Genomic DNA, 20,754 nt, shown 5'->3' with positions numbered 1-20,754 from the left:
GCTTTTCCAGGAAGAGTACCATCTCCCAGAGCCTCGCCTTCCTCCCGCTCTTTACGTTGTCCCAGCATCCTCTCTGTGCTCTGTGTGCCCAGAGTATCACAACACCTCCAGATGCACTGCTGCCTACAGATTTCACTAGCAGGCTGTTTACTGCCCCCTCCCTGCTCGGAGGAGCTTAAGTAGAACCAGGCCTTCTGCAAGCCTGCGGGATCCCACCAGGTTCTGCAGGATCCCAACCCATCCTGCTGCCCAATCAACTCCCTCATCAGTAGAAAAGACCGTTTGCACGGCTCCTCTCCTACCCAGCTAAGGCTAGTGTCTGTCCTGTTATTTTTTTATTCGCTGCTGTCTCTGCACACCAATACCAAGAGTCCAGGTCCTGGGGTTGGAGCCCACACTGTGCCTTGTGCTGGCTCCCAGGGCTGGGATCCTGCATGGCCCAGGGCCAGCCTTAGCTGGGTAGGAGATGGCTCAGTGGTTAGGAGCACTGACTGCTCTTCTGAAGGTCCTGAGTTCAATTCCCAGCACCCATATGATGGCTCACAACCATCTGTAATAGAATCTGATGCCCTCTTCTGGGGTGTCTGAAGACAACTACAGTGTGCTCATATAAATAAAAATAAATCTTTTTTTAAAAAGACAACAATGACAAGAGACACATGACTGTAGTCTGCTTCTCTTCAACGAGCCTAGACAGCTGTTGCAGCCTCAGACCGCAGCCAATTCCAGGTAACTGAGAGTGGGCGGTTCAAGACTTGGATAAATAGATGCTTGCTGCAGATGACCCAAAGCACAGACACGAGGGCAGCCTGGTCCCGGGTCTGAGTTCTCTCTCTCTCTCTCTCTCTCTCTCTCTCTCTCTCTCTCTCTCTCTCTCTCTCTCTCTCTCTCTCTCTCTCTTTCTCTGCCCATCACTGCACAGGACTGTGCCTGCACATGAGAGCCCGCTGTGTTTGCGAACATCAATCAGCATAAGCCCCCCCTCCCCCCACGCTGGAGATGAGACATTCACCTAAATGCACCAAGCCACCTCAAGAGCCCTCTAGTCTGCCTGGAACTACTGAGGCTCACACGTCTTACCCAGGGCTCTTCAGGCCCAACACAGCCATGTTCTGGGATCTGCCGCTTTTGGAGCTAACTAGCTACAGGTGAGGTGAAAGGGTAAAGCTAAGGCTGCTCCACAGGCTCAAAGCTTGGAAACTGTAGCAAACTGAGCCAGAAAGACACTGGAGACCTCTGCAGGGAAGACACCTGGTGTGTGCCCTATAAGGACTTGTCGTGCAAACGCAGGAAATGGGACTAGGAGCTAGTGTCCTGCTGTGGATAGTGCCGGGCTTGTATTTTGATGCTAATTCCACTCCTTAGAGGGGCTGCAGATGAGGAGTTGCCTCGGGAACCTTCTCCCCCACCTTAACTTTTCAAATAAAGGCTTGAGCCAATGATTGGACAGGAGGAAGGGGGAGGAGCTGAGAGTTTGAGGGAGGAGAAAAGGCCCCTGGGAAAGGGGAGGAGCTATAGGGAATGGTGGGAGAGACTGCAGAGAGAAGCTCGAGGCCTGGAGAAACCGCAAGTTAAATGGGATAATATTGATGGGAATAGAGTAGTGTAGTGAGAGATCTGCCCAATCAAGGCGTATAGCTTGTTAATTGTAATAATTGGTAATCAGATTGGAAACAAAGTAGCAACAGTTTCCTATAGCGATTGCTGGGTGCGGTCAAGCGATCCTAGCTGGGGCCAGGATCCCAAGTCTGAGGTCAGCCTCAGCTACATAGTGAAAAAATGTATAAAAAAAAACAACAAAATAGGCCCCGCAGTGGTGGCGCAGGCCTTTAATTCCAGCACATTGGAGACAGAGGCAGGTGGATTTTTGAGTTCGAGGCCAGCCTGGTATACAGAGTTGAGTTCCAGGACAGCCAGGGCTACACAGAGAAATCCTATCTCGAAAAACCAAAAAAAAAAAGAAAAAAAGAAAAAAAGAAAAAAGTCGGGCGGTGGTGGCACACGCCTGTAATTCCAGCACTCCGGGAGGCAGAGGCAGGCGGGTTTCTGAGTTTGAGGCCAGCCTGGTCTACAGAGTGAGTTCCAGGACAGCCAGGGATATACAGAGAAACCCTGTCTTGAAATAACCAGATCCAAAAAACAAAAAACAAACAAACAAAACAAAACGAAATGAAACATCATTCTCTCACATTCTGGACACCGGTCCAAGGTGTCACCAAGGCTGCGCTCCCTCTAGAGGCCCTAGGCAAAAATAAAAAAATAAAAAATAAAAAATAAAAAAAAACAAAAAACAACAACAACAAAAATCCTCTTCCAACTTCCGGTGGCTTAACTTGTGATCACTACCACTTCATTTTAGCCTTCAACTTCACATCTTCTCCTGTGTATGTATGGGGGGTGGGGGTGGTGAATCAAGTACACATAGGTACGTTATATGTATGTGTGTGTGTGTGTGAGAGAGAGAGAGAGAAAGAGAGAGAGTGTGTGTGTGTACATAAGTCACACACACGCATGGATTTAGAGCACACAATTCTCCAGTAGCTTTCCCTTAACTATACACTTACAAGGATCTGGGTTCAGATAACACATTTGGTAGCATGAGGGCCTTTTGGTTTTTATTTTGTTTTGTTTTTGGTAGGATACTTGTTTTTCAAGCTACTACATGGGTCCTGGAAAATGACAAAAACAATGAGCCTGAAAAGAAACAGGACACACACACACACACACAACACACACACACACACAGCACAATGTGGCCCATGCAGGGGAGGCCCTATCTTCCAAAAGCAGAAGTACAAGACCAGACACTCCAGTATATGCAAACCAAGGCTTCGCAGGAAGTCAAGGACTCATCCAAAGGCACAGGAAAGGGGCTCACTGAGATGAGAGCAAAATGTCCTTGTGTGTACTTCACTATTTGAATTATTTATGCATACTGGATTTGCTTGCATGTGTGTCAGTACACCAGGTGTGTCCTTGGTGCCCTCAGAGGCAAGAAGAGATGCTGGATCCCTGCAGACTGGTGTTACAGACAGTTGTAAGCCACCGTGTGGACACTGGGAATTAAACCTGGGCCCTCTTGAAAAATAGCCAGTGCTTTCGATTGCTGAGTCATCTCCAGCCTCTACTATTTAATTTCCCCAAACTAAGCAAAATTAAGAGGGCAGGCATCAGGTGAGAATTCCAAGTAGGTGAATCTCACTAACATGGTTATGAGTCAAAGAAACCAAACACAAACAAGAGCAGACATGCCACACAACGAAGGGTGGGAAACAGACAGACCTCATACACACATGCCTCATACATACAGACATCACACACACAGGCCTCATACACTACTGCAGTCCCACACAATTCTATTGCCCAGCACACCACAGCCATCTGAATCTGTGCTGAGTCCTCTACAGTGCTCACACAAGGTCACCCGCCTGCTGACATGTGAGTGACCACACAATGTCACCCGCCAGCTGACATGTGAGTGACCACACAATGTCACCCGCCAGTTGACATGTGAGTGACACACAAGGTCACCCGCCTGCTGACATGAGAGTGACACATGACTACTGCACAGTTCCCATGTCATTACTGACACCACTTGCCGATGAGACAAGCCTGACGGGTGTTTGTGAGGCCATGACGTGTCTCCAGATCTAAGGACTGGTTCCACAGGTGTGTTCCATTCATAAATACTCATCTGGTACACACTCAAAATTGTGTACTTTTCTAAATATGTGCTACACTTAATTTCAATATTTTTCCTAGAAAATAAGAAAATGAAGGAAGCAGTAGCAGTGCACGCCTTTAGCCCCAGCACGATTGGGAGGCAGAGAGAGGCAGGCAGATCGCTGAGTTCAAGGCCAGCCTAGTCTACAAAGCCAGGGCTACACAGGGAAATCCTTTTGTGGGGATCAATCAGGCAGGGAAGCAAATATGTAATTCACAACATCGAAGAAATAGAACCATCCTAGCAATCCAGCAGATGAAGAGATAGTAATAAAATGGGCTACATTCACACGATAGAATTTTGCTCAGCAGTAAAGAAGTGTGACATTGTAAAGTCTGCAGGAAAATGGTTGAAGCTAGAGTATTACAGGAGCAGGGTGAGCCGGACTCAGAAATACAAACATCATGTTCTCTTGAGCGTGTGGATTCTCGAGTTTATTGTTTATGTCTTGTATGTAAGTGGGTATGAAACTTACATACAAGATGCAAGGGAGACGGGGGAGGGGGAGGGAGGGGGGAGACGGTGGCACAAGACACATCTGATCTGCAATCAGGAAGGAGGCTGTAGAGATGGAAGACGGTGGGGGATACACAAAGAGGGGAGATGGACAGAGAGAATTAAAAAACAAATTTTATTTGAAAATAAAACCTAATGCTTTCTATGCTAAATAACAATGAATTTGGGAGCCGGGCAGTAGTGGTGCGTGCTTTAATCCCAGCACTTGGGAGGCAGGGACAGGCAGATTTCTGAGTTGGAGGCCAGCCTGGTCTAAAGAGTCCGTTCCAGGACAGCCAGGGCTACAAGAAGAATCTGGGGGCTGGAAAGACGAATCTGTGACTAATAGTACTTGCTGCTCTTACTGAGGAGTTCCATTTCCGGCAACCACATGGTGGCTGGAAACTCTGACTCCAATTTCAGGGGCTCTGACAGCCTCTGCTGACCTCCATGGGCACCAGACATGCACAGGCCACACATTCATATGAACAGGCAGGCGCTCACATAACATAAAATAAAGTTAAAATGTGTAACTTAAAAAGTCAAGCAGCATACGAGTCAATTTTGATTTATGGCCTCCTGCCTGTCCGGTGGGGATAACACTGCCCAGTTCACAGCGCACGTCCTGTTTGAGGCTGTCAATCACTGTCATCAGGCACGTCTGGTGCCACGTGACTGCATGGAAAGGTCTAATATCTTGATTTTCAAAGAACTCCAGGTTTCCCCTGAAGGGTGAGCACACCCACACTTCCGGGACCACGGCCCGGGTTTCGGGAGACATGGTGCCCTGTCAAAGGCTGAACCTGTGGCTGCAAGCAAGGAGCAGTCCCCGAAAACATGGCTCTGTTTCTAGCTGAAGCAAAAGGCCCCAAATGGATTTTCCAGAAGCAGTGCTCAGAGGAGGGGCAGCTGCCGCACTGACACGGCTTGCCTACAGTCCCAGGGAAGCTGCTATTCCAGCCACCTAGCAGGCTGCGCGTCATGGAAACGCCAGATTTAAACAGGTGTCGGAACACTAAGGGGTTTCACAGATGGGAAACGCAGAGCTGGACAGCTGGCGAGAGGGGGTTGCAGACCCAAGGGGTCCCCAGACTTCCCGAGCCTGCTCCCCTTCACCTCACACACACTCAAGCATCCACTGGCCTCTGAGAACACACACACCCCATATATAAAACCTCTCAGCAGGCAAGTCCTTCCACTCCTAAGTGGTCTCGCCTAAATAAAATGCCTTTGACAGAGCACTCTGAGCTATGACGTTGTATTAAGTGACAGGAAGAAAAAAGAATGAGTTCCTTATTCCATAATAAAGTCTACTCAGCAGAGTGGAGTCACGTGGACACACACACGGGGCTGCCCAACGGGATAAGAAACCATGAGGAGGAATGAGGGACGGCGTGGCCTTGACAGGGACAGAACGGGCCAGCCCTGTGACCACCACATGGTGTCACCCCAGGAAGAGCATCTAGAAACTATCATATCTAGGTTCTATGGCCTTAGATGTGATAGGTTCACCTCCAAGGTTCTGTGGCCTTCTGCACACTATCAGCTGGTTTAGTTCTCTTTAGTCTTATCTGGAAAATGGACACTTCGAGGGGATGTTTTAAAAAGACCTGTTCTTATTTATATGAGAGCACGAGGGTGTGTCATGGGCGTGCAATTGCATGAGGAAGCCAGAAGAAAGCTTTGGACACCATACCCCGCCCCCTCCCAGCAGGAGCGATGAGCTGCCGCCGGGCTGGGAACCAGAGGCCAGCCCACGAGAAAGCAGGAAGTGCCTTTAACTACTAGAACCAGTCCCATAAGGATTTTGTTGTTGTTGTTTTTTTGGATTTCTTTTTCTTTCTTTCTTTCTTTTTTTTTTTTCTAGACAGGGTTTCTCTGTGTAGCCCTGGCTGTCCTGGAACTCACTTTGTAGACCAGACTGGCCTTGAACTCAGAAATCCGCCTGCCTCTGCCTCCCAAGTGCAGGGATTAAAGGCGTGCGCCCAGCCCGTAAGGATTTTAATAACAGAATGTGCAAAGTATCCCAAAGGCCGGCGACAGTGGAGAAGGCAAGCCGCTCACACATCCCCACACACACATCCCCGCTCACACATCCCCACTCACACATCCCCGCTCACACATCCCCACCACTAGAAGTCAAGCCGGCTTCGCCTTAAGCCCAGAGCGATGGAGCCAGCCAGGGTTGAAACTGTCTTAAGAACGGTGAACTGGGCTGAAGAGACGGCTCAGCGGTTAAGCTCTACCAGAGGTCCTGAGTTCAATTCCCAGCAACCATATGGTGGCTCACAACCGTCCATAATGAGATCTGGCGCCCTCTTCTGGTGTGTCTGAGGACAGTTACAGAGTACTCATGAATATATAAATCTTTAGAGAGAGAGAACAGTAAAAACAAACGTTTCTTCCCTCAGTTTGCTTTCTGCAGCTACAAAAGCCCGAGGCATTCAGGGACTGGCACACATGCATAAACTGGCAAGCTGTTTGGAGGCAGCATGACAGTTCAGAGCAAGGACCAGCTTAGGAGTCGGGCAAGCTCCCTGCTGGAGCCACAGTTAGCATCCATGAGGCTGTGCATTCAATACTTGGGTTCGAGGCAGGAGGGGCCATTTAACACAAACAGCACTCCTGGGAGAGTTAACCTGGGACTGACTGGAAGGGGTGCAAAGCCTGGGGAGACGGCTCGCAGGTACAGCACTTGCTATGTGAGCACAAGGTCCTGAGTTCAAATCCCCAGCACTCTGGATAGAGCTGGCCAGGGTGTACTTCTGTAACCAATGCTTGGAGGGAGGGGTTGACAGAAACCCCAGAGTCAAACCCCAAGTTGAATGAGAGACCCTGCCTCAAAAATAAATAAATAAATAAATAAATAGCAATAGAGAAAAATCCAACGTTGACCTCTGGACTTCACACAAGCATGCATGAGTGAGCATAACACGTGTGTGCACACATTCACATACGACACACACAGAAAAGGTTTACTCTTATTTTTTTTTAATGTATTAGTGCTCTGTCTGCAATACACCTCCATGCTGGAAGAGGGCATCAGTACACCTTGTGGTTGCAGGGAATTGAACTCAGGACCTCTGGAAGAGCAGCCGTTGTAGATAACCGCTGAGCCTCCTCACAGCCCACAGAAAAAGAAATTTTTAAGTAATTCATATAAATAACTTCAAAAGAATCTGAACAGGTAAATACTGAGTTTTAAGTAGAATAACTCTGTCAATGGCCAAGTCAGTGGAGCGTGAGATGATTATAAATGGAGAGGGGAGGGGCTGCGGTGCAGGCACGAAACACTGAGGCCTCTGAAGTTGCAAATAAGTAAAAGTCAAAGAAAAATAAACGTAAGAAAAAAAGAGATTGGCAAAGCAATCGCCACGTTCCTACAGTAGAACGCCCACCCCGTTCCGTTCGTCGTTCTTACTAAGTCACGGAACTGTCAAAACATCTTCAAAGAGCAAGCTAGCGCGTGCGTACAACAACAACAACGTCCCTTAGACCCCACGTGCTTCTCCAGTAGCCCCGCTGACCTTGTCCACGGAGCAGACTGGGAAGAACAGAAGGAAGGGGGCCTCGTCGATCTCAAGCTGTGATCGGCTCACCCTCCGCACTCGGCCGCCTTCATCCGTCTCCCCACAGCCCTCCGCCCAGCCTACACGAGGTCACGTGATCACCATCCCGCCGCAGTGGGTTATCCTACCTCCCACCTCAGAGAACCCATTCTGCTTGCGGTTGGGAACTTTGCTCCCTCCCTCTGGCTGTCGCCAGCTCCTACTGCAGCCCTCGTATCACCCAACTATTCCCTACCCACTGACTTACTACTGCCGAGGTTTTCTCTAGGTTGGGGTCTTAGGCTTAAGGTCCCAAGAATCCATGGTGAGGATAATTCAGCCACGGGGCGGGGGGTCATCCCGAACGGAAGGTGTGGGACCCAACACCTCTTGTTTTTTTCTTTCCTCTTCCTCCCCCCACTGCTGTTTGACTGGTTGCCTAACTATCTTACCCATTCCCCTCATATCTACAGGCAGCCTGATTAGGGCTCCAGCATTTCATTTACTCTGGCTGTAGGGACAGTTCATAAAGCAGAAAGCAATCCTAAATTAAAGCTGGGGTCGTGGGCCCGTGCACAGAAGATCAATGGCTACAGAGAAAGGAGAGAAAGAACGGGAGGTCGCCAACTCTGTAAGGTCAACACAGGCCAGGGTCGAGGACTCCGGGTTCAAGCCCATCTGAAAAGGACTCTCGGTGGGGCTAATCCTGCCATTTAGACCTAATCGCCAGGCACTCCCGAGGCCCCTCCCAGCATCCTTTGCCTTCTCAGAGCCTCTTATTGTGGAGAGGATCCTTTGCTGTTAATCCCCACATGTAAGTGGATTGCAAAATAAGATAATACGACTTTGGGAACTTAAGTTTCTAATAGCTTCCATCCACGGTCGATGGGCACACATTCCATACTCTGACTTTTCTCCTTGTCAAAGTCCAATTTGTTTTAGTCTTTATAAAAAAAAAAAGAGAGAAAGAAAGAAATCCCCCCCAGGAGGGGGGATGAGGGAGAGATGGGGAAGGAGGACCACATTTCAATACCTCACACACTTTAAACGTATTTACAGGGAGCATTTTCCCACCTGACATCATAAAGAGTACTGATTAAACATGATCACACCGAGCATGGAGCACGGACAGAATGTTTGCAAGACTCTCCTAGGCAGAAGGGAGGCATAAAGACAAGCAGGCACACGGCACACCGGAGAAGGTTGCGAGGGCCCAGGTGATCAAAGGCCACGGGCTGGTTAGCACTGCAGGAGATCAGAGAGCCTGACTCACATCAAAGGAGCCAATTCAAAGATCTCCACTGTGTCTACAGGTCAGGAGACCCAGACACAAACTTCAGCCAAGTCCTATTGAAGTTGCCTTTCAGAATTCCAGAAAAGACCTTCTCCAAACTGGGGGATTGGGGAAACTTACCGTAGCTAGAGTGATTTGCAAACACCCTCCCATCCTCCAATTATTTAAGCTGGCAGACTGTTCAAAGAAAGAGGACTCCCAGCAAGCCTCAAGTTCCAGGTTCGATTCCCAGCACTACCACCTAGAAATAATAAGGCTGCCTGACCTGGGTGGCACACACCTCTGACCTCAGCACTTGGGAGAGAGGATCAGGAGAATCATGAGCTCAAAACTAGCCTGGACACTCAGCTTCAGGCTAACCTGAGCTACACTGAGGGTCTACATCTCAAGAGCTCCAAACAAGACTGTCCTGGCAAATATACCAAGCCATGGAATCCAGGCTCCTGGAGGCCTCCCCCTCTCTGTGGTGGCTGTGGCTGTGCCCAGAAATTCTGGCAGAGCTAGCTCCCTCTGCAGAAAAGGAGGTAAGGCTGTAGGGTTTTACGAGCCTCACAACAGTGGACGGGAGTCAGAAGAGCTGTGTCGCCCGCAGTTTTAACGCTAAGGCTGCTGGTAAGGAATTCTTTCATCTCCTCTAGCAAGCGACATCAACCGTGCATGGCGTACGACGCAGGCTTCACCAGGATAGCTACGGCCCTCGGCATGACTATCCTGAGCTAAGACCTAGCAGCAGCCTCTGTCAGAGAACCCCATCAGTCTAAGCTCCTCCCTGAAGGAAGCCAGGGCCGTAGCACAGGCTGCCCCAAACCCTTTCAGGCTACCCAAAATTGTTCCATACAATCGGTGAGGGTTCAGAAAGCCAAGGCTGCAGGCAGATGCAACCCCCAAATTAAAGCAATTGACTGCCATCAAGGGGAAAGGAAGGAAAACAATCCCAGGCAAAATAAATTAATCTATTTCTAAATAATGAATTTGTTAAGTTGCTTAGTTAAGTGAAAACCATAGCCATTCCTTCTTAAATATTAAATCACAACGAAACGTGAAAGTTCAACGGATATAATTGTAGCGTTCGAATTATAATTTCTAATCACAGAACTCGAGATGAGATAATTACTCTAATACTCATAAAAACTTTTCCAAAATGTCACAGTAGACCTTTGAATGGCACCCAGAATATTTCTCTGAAAATATTTCCAATGCTCAATGATCTGCTGGCAGAAGGGTGACATTGGAGGGAAGGCGGGCAGTATTTCTCCCCCACCGTACTTGAGCATGGGAACCGCAAAGGCCAAGGGTAAACCTTCCATGACACAGCAGCTCCCCGAGTCAGGAGCTGAGAGGAGTCTCTCAGGCCCAGGGAAGTCTGGACCTCTGAGGAAAATGCCTAATTTTTAAAATGTCCCACCATTTAAAAAAAAAGATGTCACATTAACTCATCGGAGACAATTAATAACCCAATAATAATAATAACCCAAAGCAGGTGAACCGACAGCTCACCTAGGGCCGCACTCGGGATGCAGATCTGGGAGTTCAAGGCTGACTTAAACTCACAGGATACACAGAGAGACTCTGTCTTTAAAAAAAAAATCAACTCCATGACAAGCTCCTCCCCTACGCAATTTAAATCTATCAATGCAATGTGAGATAATGCTCGCGAAGCTAGTGTAGGGAACAAGCCAGTGCTATGGAGCCTGAAACCATGAGGTTCAGGGTCCCAGCATACATGTGTATGCAAGCGCGCACGTGAACACACACATACACACACGCACACGCACACGCACACGCGCGCACACACACACACACACTGTACCATGACCTCCCACCAGCGCAGTCCTCACCATGACCGTCCCCTAAGCCACACCATTCTTTGCTGTGTGGACATTTCTGTGCACTGCAGGCCACCGGAAACGCTTTTTGCCTTCCCCCTGGTAGAGGCCTAGTGGAGCGCACCATAACCTACCTCCACTGCTGAACGCCCTCAGGGAAGCAAGTTGGCCACAGCTGAAAACCCATGCGGATATCACACACGCAAAAACCTGATGGCGGGATGGCTCAGTGGTTGAGAACACTTTCTGCTCTTCTAGGAGACCCAGGTTCGGTTCCCGACACCCACGTGGTGTCTGCTCCTCCAGTTCCAGGAAGTCTGAGGCTCTCCTTCTCTCTGTGGCCATTAGACACGCATAGGATACAGACACACACAAACAAGCAAAACACTCGTACACATAAAGTAAATAAATAAGTCTAAAAGCCAACTGCCTGGCTGGTGGTGGCACACGCCTTTAATCCCAGCACTTGGGAGGCAGAGGCAGGCAGATTTCTGAGTTCGAGGCCAGCCTGGTCTACAGAGTGAGTTCCAGGACAGCCAAGGCTACACAGAAAAACCCTGTCTCGAAAACAGCCAACTGCCGGTCCTCAAAGACAGGCTGTTCTTTTCCTTCAACTCATTTGCTTAAGTGAAAAACCAGCTCCCTAAAGTCTTTTTTTTAATCTGTATATGACTGTGTATGACACGTGTGTGTGTGTGTGTGTGTGTGTGTTTGCGTGTGGAAACCAGGCATACAACGCATCGTAGTGAATGTGTGGATGTCACTGGTCTGCATCTTCCACCTTGCTGAAATACCAATGACTTTACTGGATTCGTGGGGATCCGAATGTAGGTCCCTACATTAGCTTGGCAATGACCTTACCCACCAAGCTATTTTATCTCCCCAGCCACTTTAAGATAAAGCATTGTTCCTTTTATTTAATTTTATTATGCTGTGTGCATGAGCGTTTGCCAGAGAGCATTTCTTTTCATCACATGAATGCGTAGTACCATTAGAGGCCACAAGAGGGCGTCAGATGCCCTGGAATTATAGTCCCGCGTGGGGATGCGCTGCCGTGTGGGTGCTGGGAACAGAAATAGGGTCCTGTGGAAAAGCAGCCGGTGCTCAACCACTAGGCTGCTTCTCCAGCCGGTAAGTCAGTATTTTAAAATAAAATGCTTTCTGTGTGCCTTAACACAACCTTTAATTTAGTCATATAAGCAGAATTACAGGGGGGAAAAACCCATAAACCCAGTAGTCCACTCCGCTGTGGAGGAACAGTTTTAACAGAATTACGACCAAGAAAACATTTTTTATTGTCAGTCTTGAAAAAGGACAATACACAAAAAAACATCAAGAAAATTAAATCACCATCACAGAATGCAGAAAATACAAGCGAATCACATCAGACCTACGGCGCATGCCCACATCGTGCAGAGACGGGCTGGGGTACAGGAAGGTGCTCCCCCTGCTGGCATGCAGGGCACCCTGGATTCAGAGCAAACAAAGGATCAAGAAAGGATAAAGAATTCTTATAGCCAATTAAATGACAAAGATCTAGCTGAGGAAGCAGCAAAGGACTGAATGGATGTTTTTGAGAAAAAAACAAAACAAAACTCAATTAGCCACAGAGCACCAAGAAGACATTCAGCATTATCACCAAAGAAACACAGATCAAAACCCAAAGGAGCTGCTCACTTCTGACTCTCTAGGCTGGTTTTCATCAAACAGAACATAGAAGTGTCCATCAAGGACATAGAGAAAGCTGAAATCTCAGACCCTGAGATAGAAAGGCAAGACAGTGCAATCGCTGTGGAAGTCACCTGCTGTCCTCAAAGAGGGAAAACATTTACCGTATGACTGAGCATCGCCACACTCTTAGGCTGATGCTCAGAAAAATTTTAAAAGTCGTGCAAACGGCACGCTACCATCATAGCCACAGGCACTCACAGCAGCAGAGACCTGAAGGTCATCCCAAAGGCCGTCAAAATACACAGAACACACTGCAGCCAACCAATGGAATTTTATCCATCCATTAAAAAAAAAAAAAGATGGATTACAGATACACGCCCGCCACAGGAACCACGCTGACGGGATGCAACGCTGGGGCTCGGTGGACAGTGTTTGCTGCGTCCCTGGCACTCACATAAAAACCCACCTGTGACAGCCGACCTGTAATCCCAGTGCTCGAAGGGAAGACAAAACAGAGGCTTCCCCGGATGGGTGGGCTAGCCAGAGAAACCAGGGCACGCTCAGGAGAGGCTCCGAGTCGGCTCTAAACAAAGTGGAAAGTGGTAGACGCTCCACGCCAATCTCCTACAGAGCTGAACACCCAGGAACCCATGCATACGCGTGCAAACACAATGCACACACATGGCCATACGGGACACACATAGACAGACACGAGAAAAATTAGGTTACACTGCTTACGGCGCCACGCATCTGTGATCCCAGCCCCAGAGAGGCGGAGGTGAGGGTCTTAAGTTTAAAGGCAGCCTGCACAATACAGCACGCGGTCTGTGTGCCTGAGGAGACAGGAGTCCCCAGAGACCATTCCCACTAGAAATCACCACCGCTGGAGAGTAGCCAAGCACGCAGTCCATCCAACCCAGGTGCTGCTGCCGATAGACAAAAAGAGCCCCTGAGTCCGGCCAGTGTGGTGGCGGGCACACGCCTGTAACTCCAGCACTCGGGAGGCTGAGTCGGGAAAATCCCAAGGACTAGGTCAGCCTAGGCTACATAGCAAGAACGACTCAAAACAAACACGCAAACAAGCCACAAGGCTGGTAATACAGAGAAGAGGCTGTAAGGTTTGAAAATGACCTGGGAAGGTCAGGCCTGAGCCTGAGGTCCCTCCCCACAGATCCTGGAGCCTTCACTAAGCAGGGAGACAGGAGCAGCCTGCAAGGCCACCAACCTGCCCTCACGGCCACTCACACACCGGTTTAGACAAGCACACCTCCTCTTCCAGCCTCTTCCTCACCTGCTCCATGTCCACAGCCCCCAGACCTCCATGGGGGAACATTCCTAGACTGGGCCTCATCCTGACAGTCTTCCACCTCCCTGGGCTAACCTGCAGGCGTTCTCGGCTCATTCTCACCTCTTCAGAGCTGACACAGGAAATCTGGAGCAGGAGGCAGCCTCGATCTGTGTTTACGAGGTTCAGAGCTCTGAGGAAGATGGGAGAGTGGCAGGGAAGAGGTCCCCAGTGGTGGCAGATTTCACAAAGGCAGCCTGTTTCTACCGGATATCCTGTCTTCCCCCACCACCGCAGCAGAAGTGGGTTTGGGGCTCCTAAGGAAAAGCAACTGAAAGTCGTTAGCCCAAGAAGCCCCTCCACTCTGCATCCATTTCATGCTGGGCAGGCACTCAGGTCCACTGCTCCAGCCTTATAGCACACACACACACACACACACACACACACACACACACACGCGCGCGCACTGTCCCACTATCTGCTCCAACAATACAGACCCACACTATGTTTAATTTGTAAACAGACACAATAAGAAATTCGCAACAGAGCCAGGAATGGTGGTACTCGATTTTTTTTTTTCAAGACAGGGTTTCTTTTTTGTAGCCCTGGCTGTCTTGAAACTCACTGCGTAGCCCAGGCTGGCCTCATACTCACAGAGCTCAATCTGTGTCTGCCTCTCAAGGGCAAGATTAAAGGTGAGCACCTGGATGGCTTCTGTTGGTGTGACATAGCCTGGGGAGGGTATAGAAGGGGAAACTGAGCATAACTATTAATGTCTTGTACACATTTACACAGGAACATTGTGAGTTCCAAGACATCCAGGGTTTCAACATGAGATCCCAACTCAGAAAGAAAGAAGGGGTCATAGCAATACAAGAAATCACAGTAACTCACAGTAATCACAGTAAACATGCAAAGGCTTGGGTTGGAATCCCAGCGCTTCAAAAACAAATAGAATAATCACAACCACATACTTTAATAAAAGCTACTTAAAAGGTAAGAATACCCCCTTAAAAAAGCAATAATTTTCCAGATGCGACAGCATATAGTGGAGCGGAGCGTTCAGGAGGCCGAGGCAGGAGAATGGAGATCTGAATTCAAGGCCACCCTGGACCTCACAGAGAAACTCCATCTCTAATAACCGTAGAAACACTGCCGTTTGCCTCTAGAACTTTATACTTAATGTGTGTGGACTATCTAAGCAAAGAGCAACTAAAGCCAAACGGTAGCTAGAGGGACAGCGTCGGCCTCTGGATCGTGGGCGACTCCATGCTGGGGCAGCAGAAACTGCAGCCTATAGTGGAGGTTGTTTGGGGGAGGCGTCTTGTTTAGCTTTATTCAAACCTTCCCCCCACCCTTCTTTTATTTCTACTTCCCAACTTAAAACGTTCCCGGCAGGAAACCTCAGGTGCCTTTCATAGTATCACACTTCATTCATCCTAGGTTTCAAAACTGTTGGGATACCCTACCCCCACCTGCCACCCCCGTCTAATCCCCTTTACGGAAGGGTTGCAGCAGGACCCAGCCCCAAAAGACCTTGGCCTATTCCGAAGCCAAGGCTCTGCTCCGCTGCCAGAACCTCCCACAGCCTCTTGGTGAATCATCACTCTTTGTTTAACCTCCTTCGGATGCAGACAACTGATCTGCGAGTGTAGCCCATCTTCGCAGACTGTCGAGGTCATTCCTGCTCCCCAGAGCTCCACTTCCACACCCAGTGAGGCAGCCCTGGACTGCGCTGCCTTGCAGCAGACTGCATGATCTCTGGGCAATGGGGAGAGGAGCTTTTCCAGCTAACAAAAGACCTATGAGGTCTTCTAGAACGATCTACCAACCCTGGAGGAATCTCTCCTACTGCCCACACTTGCAGTCCAGGCCCTTGTGAATTGCATAATGAGGTCTCTGGAGACCAAGGGAACAGAAGAAGTCTTATGCTGGATGGGTGTGGAGCAAGGTGCCAGAGGTTGGGAAAGGTACAGGAGGGGAGACTGTGCCTCACTGTGCCTGTCTTGTACACAGTTACACTGGAGCACTGTTTTTCTCCTCCCTCTGCTCCTTGCTGGGGGACCGTTTACTTTATAAGTGCCTCTTTTATTTGTCTTAAATATTCTCAAGTAAGGGATACGGCCTACTATGATGTTAACAAACCCTTTTCCCTGTGGCACAGAAGTTACAGAAGATAGGCTGTCGACAGAGAAACGGCTTGGAGTAATCAGGATGGGAGAAAAAGACAGCGGTGGCCTTGTAGATCTGACTTTACTGATCTTTTATTAAGATTTGACTAAGTCTGAAAAAAACAAAAAGGCAAAGAACTGTATGCCCTATACCTGCTTCCTGGACTCAAAAAAGGCAACTCTGTGTGGTGTGTGTGTGTATGTGTGTGAGTGTGTGTCTGGCTAGGTGTCCAGAAAGCCTAATGTTCTCAAAACACTCAGAAAGTTGGGACTGAGAAGTTGGGATCTGCATGGCTTTTCCTCTTGACTTAGATGAAACAGGGAGAGAAAAATGCAGAGAGCAAGGAAAAGTCTTTGTCCCAGCTCTTTGGATGAGCGTTTTTTTGAGTGTGTAGTTAAACTGTCAGCTAATGAGATTTCCTAACCTGACTCCCTTTTAAGTTTAGGCCCCCAACTGTCTTGATCCCTACACACCAGCAGGGGGCAGGAATATAGGGCTTCAGCATCCCAAAGAGCTAGAGAATCCTGAGAGTTCAGAAAGGATTGGAATCTTTCCTGGGGGTAGAACTTTAAACAAGCTATCAGGTCGACTAATAAGTGTCTGGTAAAATGCTACTGGCCTGGTCACTTCAATAGCAATGGGGGGGGGGGGGGCAGTCTCCTCTTAGGTTAACTGACACAGGACCAGGAAATTGGAGGGGGGCAGGGTGCAGCTGGAGTAGGAACCCCTGTAGCCCTAGTTTTTGTTTGTTTCCTTGCTTTGGGGGGGGGGGGGGCTTCTGGAGTCCACATCCAAATAATGTTCTGTGGGACCCAGCTCAGTAATTTCCCAAAAACCAAGAGGGTGTTAAGAAAATAACAATAACAACAACAACAACAAGCATTTCTTCAAAAATATCTTAGGGTTTGTCAACAATCCCGAGACTTTTCTAAAACTATTTATCTGATTATGACTTGTTTTTTGATTTCTTGTTTTGTCTTTCAATATGAAACTGGCCTCTCATTTTTTTTTTGCCCAGAAACAAATTACTGAAGAGCCAGAATGATCGACGCCAAAGCACACCTACTGTGTGGTGACACCCCATGAACTCAGCTCTCTCTCCCGCCCGCCTTCCCTGCTTGGGCGGCCTCCTCCTCACCTCCTCCTCACCTCCTCCTCGGGACCCTCACTTCCCTCCATTCAAAGATAACTTAACAACTTCAGTGTTTACCCCTCAGTCCCCAACTCCTGCAAGTCCCCACAAGAGCCTACCCTAGACCCCAGTGATGTTCCAAACTTTTCCAGCTACAGGACATTACTAGATTTCACCTCTGCTAGGAAGCGTTCCCTCCTCCTTCCAGACAGCCCTTTGTTCGAATGTTGTGCCCTCCCTCCAGCACTCACACGGCTTTTTAAGCTGCTAGCGGTTCACCAGCAAAGGCTTCACACAGCCTTACGGAAGAAGTGTGAAGAAACAACTAGGACCCAGTGGAAAGCCACACACATAAAAAGGCACCTCGAGAGATTAGGTAAGAATAATTAAGTCTAAGGCCGAGTAGACCAAGTCCTGTTGGGGCTGAAAAGAGAAGTCCTTCAGCCTCGGATAATATAGAAATGGGATAGAAGAATCCACAAAATGGAAGGAAAATGGGAGCCTCCCCCACCCCCAACAGATTTCCTCTAACGGACAGCCAACACAACTTCAATGTTTACCGTACTGTTGTCTCTGCATTGTGTAGTTCATCTATGCTGTCATTTCATCACGATCACCTGCTCTCAAAAGGAACCGCATCTCCACTCTACAGACGCATAGACCGAGGTTCTGAGACATTCATCATAGCTCTACCAGAATCACCCAGGTCGTAATACTCAGCAGGAACTGGATACCGGGACTCTTATGACCTTAGACCCGGGCTCTCAACCTCTATTGCAGCTTTCAAAGTGTGCGCCAAGTCAGCAAGCACCGGGCCGACACCGGAACCGGGACGCTCTGCCACCTGGAAGCCACCCAGCTGCTGCGCGGGACCGCACGGGTACCAGAGAAGCAAACATGCATTGCACTGTTCCCAAGGGCTCGCGCGCGTCCTTCAAAGCCTGCCAGCCACCGAGCAGGAAAAAGATTAGATTCTATCTGACCCTGGAGAATGGCCAGAGGATGCCACCGGAAAGGGAGACCCGTGGCGAGGTCCGCGCCCGGACAGCTGACCGACCCCAGGCAAAGATATCAGCGCCTCTAGGTGCAGAAGATCTAAGAGCGTAAGGCGGGGCGGGGCTGGTGCGAAGATGTGGAGTCAAGTCTCTTCCCTGAAGCTTCGGGCCTGAGACCAGGGGAGGGGGCGTCACCTGAAGACGTATCAACTTCTGACTCCTGCGGGCAGGCAGCTGTGGCCTGGCCTTGAGAGCGTACCTCTGGCCCAATGGCGAGGTCTGTAAACAAAAGCCGGCCTCACGCGGGTCTCCAGCCTGGTGGCCAGCCTCACGGTGCGGTGCACAGGCATCGGAGAAGCAGAGCGGGAGAGAGGGCCAGACCCGGATGCGAGCCGAAGCGCGGACGCAAAGCACGGCCCCACTACCTGGACTAGTCATTGTCTGCCCACCCCTAGGCTTCGGCTTTAAATGCTCCCTCCCTAGCCCACCGCAGGTCTTTCGCCCTGTGTGCCCCCGCCCCACGGCTCTCCCGCGGTGTGCCGGACCGGGAGCGCAGCATGGATGGCCAAGGTGAACACCCGGCAACGTTGGCGAAGGGACAGGCCCGTAAGTGCCCAAGTCCGGGACCGAGACACACAGACAGATCCAGGCGCGCGCGCGCGCGTGCACACACACACACACACACACACACACACCCTCCCAGAAGTTGATTAAAAATCAGCCGATAAATACATAGAGATGAGGCCGCCGCAGGTCAACGCTGATCTCCTGCCTCCAGAAAGATCAAATGCCAACGCCTGCACACTGTCACTTGCATTCGGCGCCAGTACCTGGGCTCCGCTGTCTCGCTTAGTTCCTGGATGCTGCTTGGCGCGATACAGATGTGCCTTCCCTCCCAGATCACCTCCCAAGTGTGTGCACGCGAAAACAATACAAGCAAAAGCCCGGTCTGGGGGTTGCTAGGACCCACCGGGAGCCCCAGTATGCGAATGGGAGTCAGGACGTGCCGGTCACGGGCACCGCGGCTCTAGGCATCCCTCGTGGAGCCTCTGGCCAGTCGGCCCGCTCGGCTTAGGCCAGAGTACTCACCTGTGACGTTCATCCAGGATCTCGGAGACCTGGCCCGGCACAAAGCGGGGCCACTGGGGCCCTGGGGCTGCGGGCGCCGAAGCCTCAGCGGCGCTGCAGAGCTGCGCACCCGACGGCAGTGGCGCTGCTCAGCCCTTCGGCCCGCTCGCCGTCTGCCAATGGGAACTGTCAGGGCTCCTGGGCCAGCGGCCTCGGGGGCGGGGCCTCGGAAGCCCGTGGGAAACCGAGCTCCGATTGGAGCTGAGGACAATCGCTCCGCCTCCGTCCAGCCAATCCGAGGCGGAGGACACGGGAGCGGGGCGTTCAGAGTTGGGCTGGAGTGTGACAACAGGCGCACGCCGGGTACCTGAGCGGCATCCGGGCCCCGGGTGGGCCCCGAGGCTGGAGGGATGCCGGCGGTGCACACTCCCGGGGGCCTCGACACGGTACTCTAGCGTAAGCAGCCCGGAGAAACCGCAGCAAGAATAACGAGACGTGCTGGCACGGGCCACGGCGAAGGATCCCCTAACAAAGCAGCTTCGGGAGGGCCTGCTGGCCTCCGCCTCCTTCTCCAATAGGTCCGTGAAGCTGCCTGTCACCACACATAGGTGGAGGTGGCCAATGACGCGCACGAATGAGCTAGAGTTGGCGCGCGCGCGCGGCTAGGCAGCGGTGGGATTGGTCGGAGGTAAAGGATTTTCCTGCCACCTATGGCAGTGGAAAGGGGGACCGAATGGGGGAGGCGAGGAGCCCAAAACCTTGTACCTGTGACACGTGGTCTAGTTTGGGAGGCATGTGGCTGGCTCTAGGGAGAAACAAGAATGTACTTAGGTGAGATAAAATCCCAGCGCCTCCTCTTCCATAGGAACCGATGACGGTCACCAAACAGACTTTAGGTAGGCACAGTGGCCTTAGCCAAGTATTGGATAGTAAGGGACTCATTGGGCTAATGTCCAGCAAGTGAACTTTAGTTTCACATTCACCTGGACATTGTTCATGACTGACAAGGTTCGCACATGCCTCCGTTCTCTGTAAAATCCTCGCAGTTGTCACAGGTTGTCTTTCTCAAGTGTTGTGAGCCACAAACTGCCTTAAAGCTACGGGCAAAAGGCTTCCCTAATCCTAGCCAGAGCCTTCCCCTCGCATTCCTCGGGGAGAGGGAGGAGCAGACCCACAGTTTATCTTGTCAACAGTGTACTGACCTTGAAGTTGTGCCTAGTGGCTCATTGAGGGCAGAAGTAGGATAGTGAGTTAAAGACCTGCATTCAAAATGAGGAAATTGGCACCTTTTCCTTTAGCACCCTCTGTCACACACACACACACACACACACACACAAATCCATACTGCCTCTCACCTGAATTTCATCAAAAGTGCCCGCCTGAAATCCCAATCTCCACCTTATAGAATGATTGTTCCAAACAGGAAGATCTTGGTGTCTCAGCTCTGATCTCTTCCCTTTCCCCAGCAGTGTGTATATTCCCTTCAAAACTGAAACATTCCTTCTAACAAGGAACGTCCGTCCCTAAGTAGAAAGGAACACAAC

General features: G+C 50.2%; 1 protein-coding gene across 6 annotated transcripts in view; it reads right to left on the bottom strand.

Annotated features, from left to right (window-relative positions):
- Positions 1-19,410, bottom strand: part of Tiam1 (TIAM Rac1 associated GEF 1) — a 344,338-nt gene extending 324,928 nt beyond the window's left edge. For 4 of the 6 annotated variants that reach the window (XM_052157899.1, XM_052157895.1, XM_052157893.1 and 1 more), the window contains exon 1: positions 19,232-19,409. The gene's annotated coding sequence lies outside the window, so the exon portion shown is untranslated. Of the gene's footprint in view, positions 1-7,746; positions 7,819-19,231 lie in introns of those variants that run through there. The other 2 variants (XM_052157908.1, XM_052157898.1) reach the window with 2 other exon arrangements.
- Between the last annotated feature and the right edge of the window lie 1,344 nt (positions 19,411-20,754).

This window comes from Apodemus sylvaticus, chromosome 15 (assembly GCF_947179515.1).
Source record: "Apodemus sylvaticus chromosome 15, mApoSyl1.1, whole genome shotgun sequence".
In the NCBI taxonomy this organism is placed as follows: domain Eukaryota; kingdom Metazoa; phylum Chordata; class Mammalia; order Rodentia; family Muridae; genus Apodemus; species Apodemus sylvaticus.
Note: the sequence above shows the minus strand (reverse complement) of the source record. Positions and strands in the feature narration are given on the sequence as shown.